Consider the following 6,617-nt stretch of genomic DNA (forward strand, 5'->3'; position numbering starts at 1 on the left):
TTACGAACTAAACTCATTTATTTTGTTCTTTGCAGAGAGAACAAAGCCACATGAGGCTTTCACAATGTTGCACTCAACCTGTGTGTAACATGGTAAAAATAGAGTAGCACTTTAAAGTAACTTGTCATTATTGTAAGATTTATAATTATTTGAATCATTTATTTCCCCAAATGAAGGCTATCGCTATAGGTCCCTTTGCATAAATCAAGAAGGCCATTAAAAATAGTTTCAGGAGGAGAGCAATTTGTTATGAAATGAAGGTCAATCTCATTAGATAACTGTAGCAGGTATCTTAATAACATCCTGGCAGAAACGAGGTATCTCATTACAGAAGTTGTATTTTGTTTGAAATATTAGGTCGTCATTAAGTGAGCACTAAAATACACATAATATTGGACGACATAAATTATTCCTCTGAAAAATTGGCCTACACAGAGGTGCTAAAACAATGATGAGGGTACTACACAGAGCTTAACATTTTCTATTTTTTCTAGCTGGATTCACCTACTTGATACCAGTTTGGTTTGTTGCTACTTCTGGATACTACGCCACAGTTGGCTTGCTAAAAGTATACGGAGTACTGATTTCAGACTGTGACTCAGCAAACTACAACTGGTAAGGAAGATGTTTAATTTTCCTTGTAACAGTTGAGGAGGACTAAGTATCTGCCAGCTGGGAAACACCAAAATCTAGAAGGGAAAAGAGACATTTACAGAGTACAGAAGTAAACATTGCTTTTATAGCTACAAGAGAAGGAGTTACTTCCCCTTTAATTATTCTTACCCATTTGGAAAGTACCAAGTGTTTTTTTCCAGACCTTTCACTCTACTGGAACTGCAGCTGAATGTATGGATATGTTTATTCTCTGGAGCTATTAACACCCGGCACTTAACAACAACACTTAACACCCGGCAGGAGTATGCTGAGCATCTGCTCCAAGCCAGTCAATAGTAACCATAAAGATATCACCTTGATCATTCCTAACGATAGGCAGAATATCCACGGGACGGAGCTCAACAGTTACAGGAATCCTGCTTTCCAGAAGCTCCAGACCTCCTAGGTATCAACGAAAGACTCATAATACATCTCTCAGGTACACCAACAGCCTCAGGAAATTGTGAGGAAATCAGAAAAAGGTTAAATTAATTTCCTAATACCATGATGTGAATCCAGGCAAGGTTCTCCTCCAGGAAAGGTTCTCCATCCATGGAGTATGTGCTTTAACTGCAATACCCTCCTTCCTCTCAAGAGAATAGGGTTAACCATTAGTAAACTGCAAAGATCATCATTAAAAGGTGTGTGTACAAACACAGATGCTAAATTTTGGAGCAGCTCATAGCAGCTACAGATGGCACCAAGAGAACAGTTTGGTACTGCTGTTTTGCAGAAGCAAAGGCAGCCCTGCTAACTGGTTTGTGACTATAGCTTGTTTTTTTACGGAGTTTGGGTTTTTTTAAAAAGATTTATTGATTTTCCAAACAAGATAGAGAGATACCAGTTACAAGAATTAAATATCTTAATGGTATTTCCTTCAAAAGCCCTTCAGCTGCAGATTATGTAATGAACTCTGACAACGCTGCTTAGCATCTGAGGCAGGGAGGCCCCACAACACCTTACAGAAACACCCCAAGTCCCTGTGTCCCCAAAGCCACGCCGCCAGGGTGTGCCACCACCTAGCCAAAATGAAGTCATACCCATCATGTAATGGGGACACAGGACATGCATGTTGGATGATGTGCCTATGCAGTGCTTATACAGGCCAAAGTATAAGGAAGCCTATTTATTTGATTTGTCTTTCTGTCTGTCACTGACTTATTGTCTTAACTTTACAATAGCTTTAAAATCTTCTGTTTTCTTTGTGAAACACTTTTTTAGTAGGTAAAACACAAACTTAAATTGGTAGGGTGAGAGAGTTGTGAATTGGCTTGAAGTGGATGCTGTAAAAGGGAAAAGGCAATACAGACATACAGAATGTGTGCAAGGAACAGGCATGGCACAGTACAAAGAGCACAAAAGCTTACAGAGGATGACCTTAACGGCTGAATTTTGAACAAAAAAAACAAACAGCAAGTGATGGTGGTTTATATAGTATCTGTTTACAGCATGTTAAATTCATACCAGTGGAAATAGTTTGAAAGACTGCACGTCTTTCATCATTCTTGAGAGATATGTGGCTTTAGTTAACAGCAATAACTGCACTGGAGATCTGTAAGAAATCATGCACACCTTTGGCTGAGAGCTGCAGGGAACAGTAACAGTTTAGATTCAGGAGAGCTCATCTGGCCAAACACCCAAGCTGCTTATTTAGGGTCCTCTATGTTTAATGGATTGAGAGGTGTCCCTCCAGGATGTGAATCATTTCATCTTAAACACCTTCTTTAGGATGGGATGAACCATCCTTTCACTTTCGATCGATGACAGAAGCAATCTGGGGAGGTAGCTTACATTGCCAGTCAAGACTCGACAGAAACTGGTCAATATCAGGTAAGGTAAAACACATTCCAGGTTCTCGGAGGGTGAAGTCTGAGGAGCATTTCTGCTGAAAGCAAATAAACAACCCACACTTGCCCACTGTTCATTTCTGTCTATGCATGGCCCTGACAGGCGGGTTAGTGCACATTCACTTGGGGACCATCCAGTGAACAGACTGGGGAAAAATTCAGGTTAAAAATACAACTTTCTTTTCCCCGAGTTATTTTTTACCATAATCTGCTCCCTCCTCTTCGTCTCCATGGTTACACAAATACTTATACCGGTACCTTTGTTACTGCCATGTGAAGAAGGGTTAGGGAGAATGGAGAAGCCAGCAGAAGGCTGCTGAAGCTGACACTGCTGTGCAGAAAGGGAAATCTCATCAAACTGTGCTCTGAGATTTCACAAACCTTTCCTTTACAGCAGGTCCGATTTAGGAAGTTCCCGTCCACCAGTCACTTCTTCAGCAGTACCCAGCTGTTTGTGAATAAAAAAGCATCACCCTCTCTTCAAATAGTTGTATTGGCCCAGCTGGAAAGGGAGCGGGGCAGTGCAGGGATGGGAGTGTATGCCTGCAGGTGTGGAGACAGAATGGCTTTGTTAGCAGGCTCTGCTGCCGAAGGAAAAGTAATGTTACGCTGAAGCCATTTTCCAGGATATAGATCCTGAAAAATGAGCTGAGTGGAGCTGGCAGAGAGCTCACGCAGAAAATGTAATGATGGGGGAGTGAGAAGGGAGAAGGTGCTATTTGTAGTTTGGTGTAAAAGACTCCAAAGAACAGAATGGACAGTGCTATGGTTTATCCCTTTTTCTCACAGCGTGAAATGGAGGAACTACACAGATTCAGTTGCTCTCCAGCATCAGAGTGGACTTTGAGGCCAGCCTACACCTACTTCTTAAGAAAACCAATGTTAATGTACCTCTGGGAAGCTGCCAATAGCAGTGACATGTTTCTAAACGGAATTTTTTCATATCTTGCTTTTTGAGCTATTATATCAGTCCTTTGGATCTATATGCAGAATTGTTTCAGATTCTAACATCAGGCTTTTAGCTTCAAACTGTTTTTCTGTGGTGCTTCTCAAATCTGAAAGGTCTCCCTCCAGCATGCCAACACTTACCGTGACACCACAATGACTGGTATCAAATATGTGTTAGATTAAATCAGATTAGAGCACACAAACATCCTGCATGCCGTCCAATGTATTTGAACAAGGATATATTATTACATAATTAGTTCGTGAAAATTGTATTTAAATGTAGTGTATATGTCTGTATATATATGTCGTCATTATTGAAAACTGTATTTCATGTAGGTTAAGTCAGATGATAGAGAGATGATATAAAGAGAAGATAAGCTAATCTCAACATGTTTTTTCCCCCCTCCCTCCCTCAGTCATGAACGGTGCTCCTGGTTCCTTCTACATCCCTTCTGTGGCAATATAATGGACCTTGCTTCCAACATTTGATCACTACCTGAAAGCTCACATGTACAAGTCCATCAAAAAGTGAAGAAATGCATGGAGTGACTCCTACAAGGTCATTTACTACCAGTGAAGGGCAATTAATGGGTTGCAAGTCATGACTGGCATTCCTGGGAGCTACAAAATCAGATGGGTGGGAATCAAAGTGGTAAGAGATCTCTCCTGCTCCAGAACACATGAAAGACTGAATTTCATCACCGCTGTCCTCCCTACTTAACAGTGACAGTCCCAGTTCCCACCTCTCTTCACTGGTTTACAATACTGTGACAAATGGATGCTCTCATTTGCTAACTGTAATTCCAAATGATGAATGAAAAGATTGATTAGGAAAATGTTTGTCAGGTAGTCAGTCATTTTTACTATGCATCCTTCAATGTTCATGGACCTTTCCAGGCTATTATACACTTCAAAGTATCGAAGAAGCTTATGATTACCTCCTCAGGAGCTGGCTAAAGCATGAGATTCTTCTTTACTACCTAGTTCATTCAAATGGAGTTAATTCATTTTTATTACATTTACTACATTGTTTGTCCCAAAAGCAAGAATACCGTTTTACTTTTCTAATGCATGCCTGCAAATGGAAGTTATCACTGCTGTGGAATTGTCTACAGGCCTGTCTAGATCAGTGATTTGTAAGTCTAGACTCAACTGCATCAATGCACAGTGCACTGTGCCCACAGAATCTAACTCCCAGTGCTTCTATAAAAAAATGGAGAGTTGAATCAAGCATAACTAAACCGATGGGCAAACTATGTCATAATTGTATCTGCTTGCACACTTGTCTCTGCACTTCCAAGTCTGCAAAACAACTTCTCAAGCCACTTACCTTAACCAGCCATACAGCCAACCTGTGCGGTCTGTGCCACGATGGCATCTTAAATTAAATGCTAGAGATAGACCCTCTGTGAGTTCACAAATTATGCACTGAATGCTGGCACACCTGTACTCTGCATTTGAGAACTTTGGGCCGCTCTTGCCCTGCACCCATCCTCAGTCTTTGATCCTCTCACTCTCTCAAAAGAAGTGGAAGTGCAGGATATCCTTCTATACATTTCTGGTACACATTTCTGAAAATATTCCTATAATGATAGTCACAAGCTGAATGTTGTGAAATGCTGAATAAACACTCTTTGAAGAATTTCAAAGAGGCTTAACCTGTATTAAAGAGAAAAGCACATTTCAGCAGTCAAGCTACCTGTCCACATCAAGAAAGGTGGAGAAGATCTAAGCAGCAAAGCTGTGCTGGAGACAGGTCAGTCCAATTCAGTCAAGGCAGCTATTGAAATTGCAGCCAGTTTTCAAACTACTTGTTACAACCTGCTTCCAACATGCCTTGCTCCCTGCTCTCCTGTGAACTGCGTTGCCTATCCTCAGTTCAGCAAGACATCCCTCCTCCTCTACCTGTGCAGGTAGAGAGCTAGAATTTCCTGCCTACGTTCCCATGTAGGGAGGAGGGGCGATTTCTGATGGCATCTTACTACCTGTCCCATCTTTCCCCTAAATGTCACTTGACTGGCATGCCATGCTTGGTATGAGATGCCAGCACAGGCCTACACCTTACTCCAGAGAGTCTGCGGATTTGAAGTTGTAAAGACTAGTGATACCCAAAAGTTTTGCATGTGTTCTCCAAAGAACAAAGAGTATTTCACTGCACGAGAGCCTGACAAAAACCCTGACAAAATCCACTATCAGCCAGCTTTCTATGCGTGAGAGCAGCGAGACAGCACTGCAAAGAAGAATGCCGGGCACTGTTACATTTACTTTTCTTCAGGAGCCATGCTTTTTCTTGGTGCTTGATGTTGCCATCTCAGGCAATGCGAGTCCAGCCCCCACAATCTCTCTGCCAATACAAAAGACTGACTGCAGTCTCTCCATTCTTCCTTTCTCCCCAGTGCCCTTTGCCATCCTCCCCATGAGCCCCTTTTGTTCCCTGCACGTATAAAGGTGCAACCCCATCACAGGCCCTCACGTAACAGCACTTGTCTCCTCTCCAAGCATGAAGTCCTAGCCCTTTCTTGCATGCTTTTCATCACTCTCAGTTATCAAAGCTAAATGCAAAAAAGAAACCGAAGAGTGTTTACTGAATGCCAGTTGCTACGAATCTGTAACAAAATATGTACTGTGTTGTGAAAGTAGAGAAAATTAATACAGAAAATCAGAGCAGGCTGCTATGTTTGTTAAGTTCAACATTGAAATTGCGTAACAGCATTGTTGTACTAAAATCTTTGTAAGAGCTTTTAAATATCATCTTTAATCCTTTTTCTATCAAACTCCTCAGCGTTTTTTTCTCATCAACTCTTAATGGCATTTTTGATAGTATAATCTATATACACTTTTAAAAACACCATATGTCACAGATTTGTAATATATAAAGCTCAAACAGCATATTAAAAAGCAGAAACTACAAGACACAATCACACCCTAAATGCTATAAATTCAGTGCAAAACCATATTAATAGTGCAACCAACTTTGAGCGTATCTTCTGGGTATATGAATTAATTTTTAGTGACAGAAAATGGCCTGATAACGCTTGCAAGATTGGGAAGTTTCATTTATGAGCATATAAGGACTTGAAAAGAAAGCTGAAAAAAGACTTAGTATCTCCATGGTATCCAGGAACTGGTTCTGGATATAACTTCCCAAAATTGTAGGAGGAAAAAAAA

The sequence above is a fragment of the Aquila chrysaetos genome, chromosome 5 (assembly GCF_900496995.4).
Source record: "Aquila chrysaetos chrysaetos chromosome 5, bAquChr1.4, whole genome shotgun sequence".
NCBI lineage: Eukaryota > Metazoa > Chordata > Aves > Accipitriformes > Accipitridae > Aquila > Aquila chrysaetos.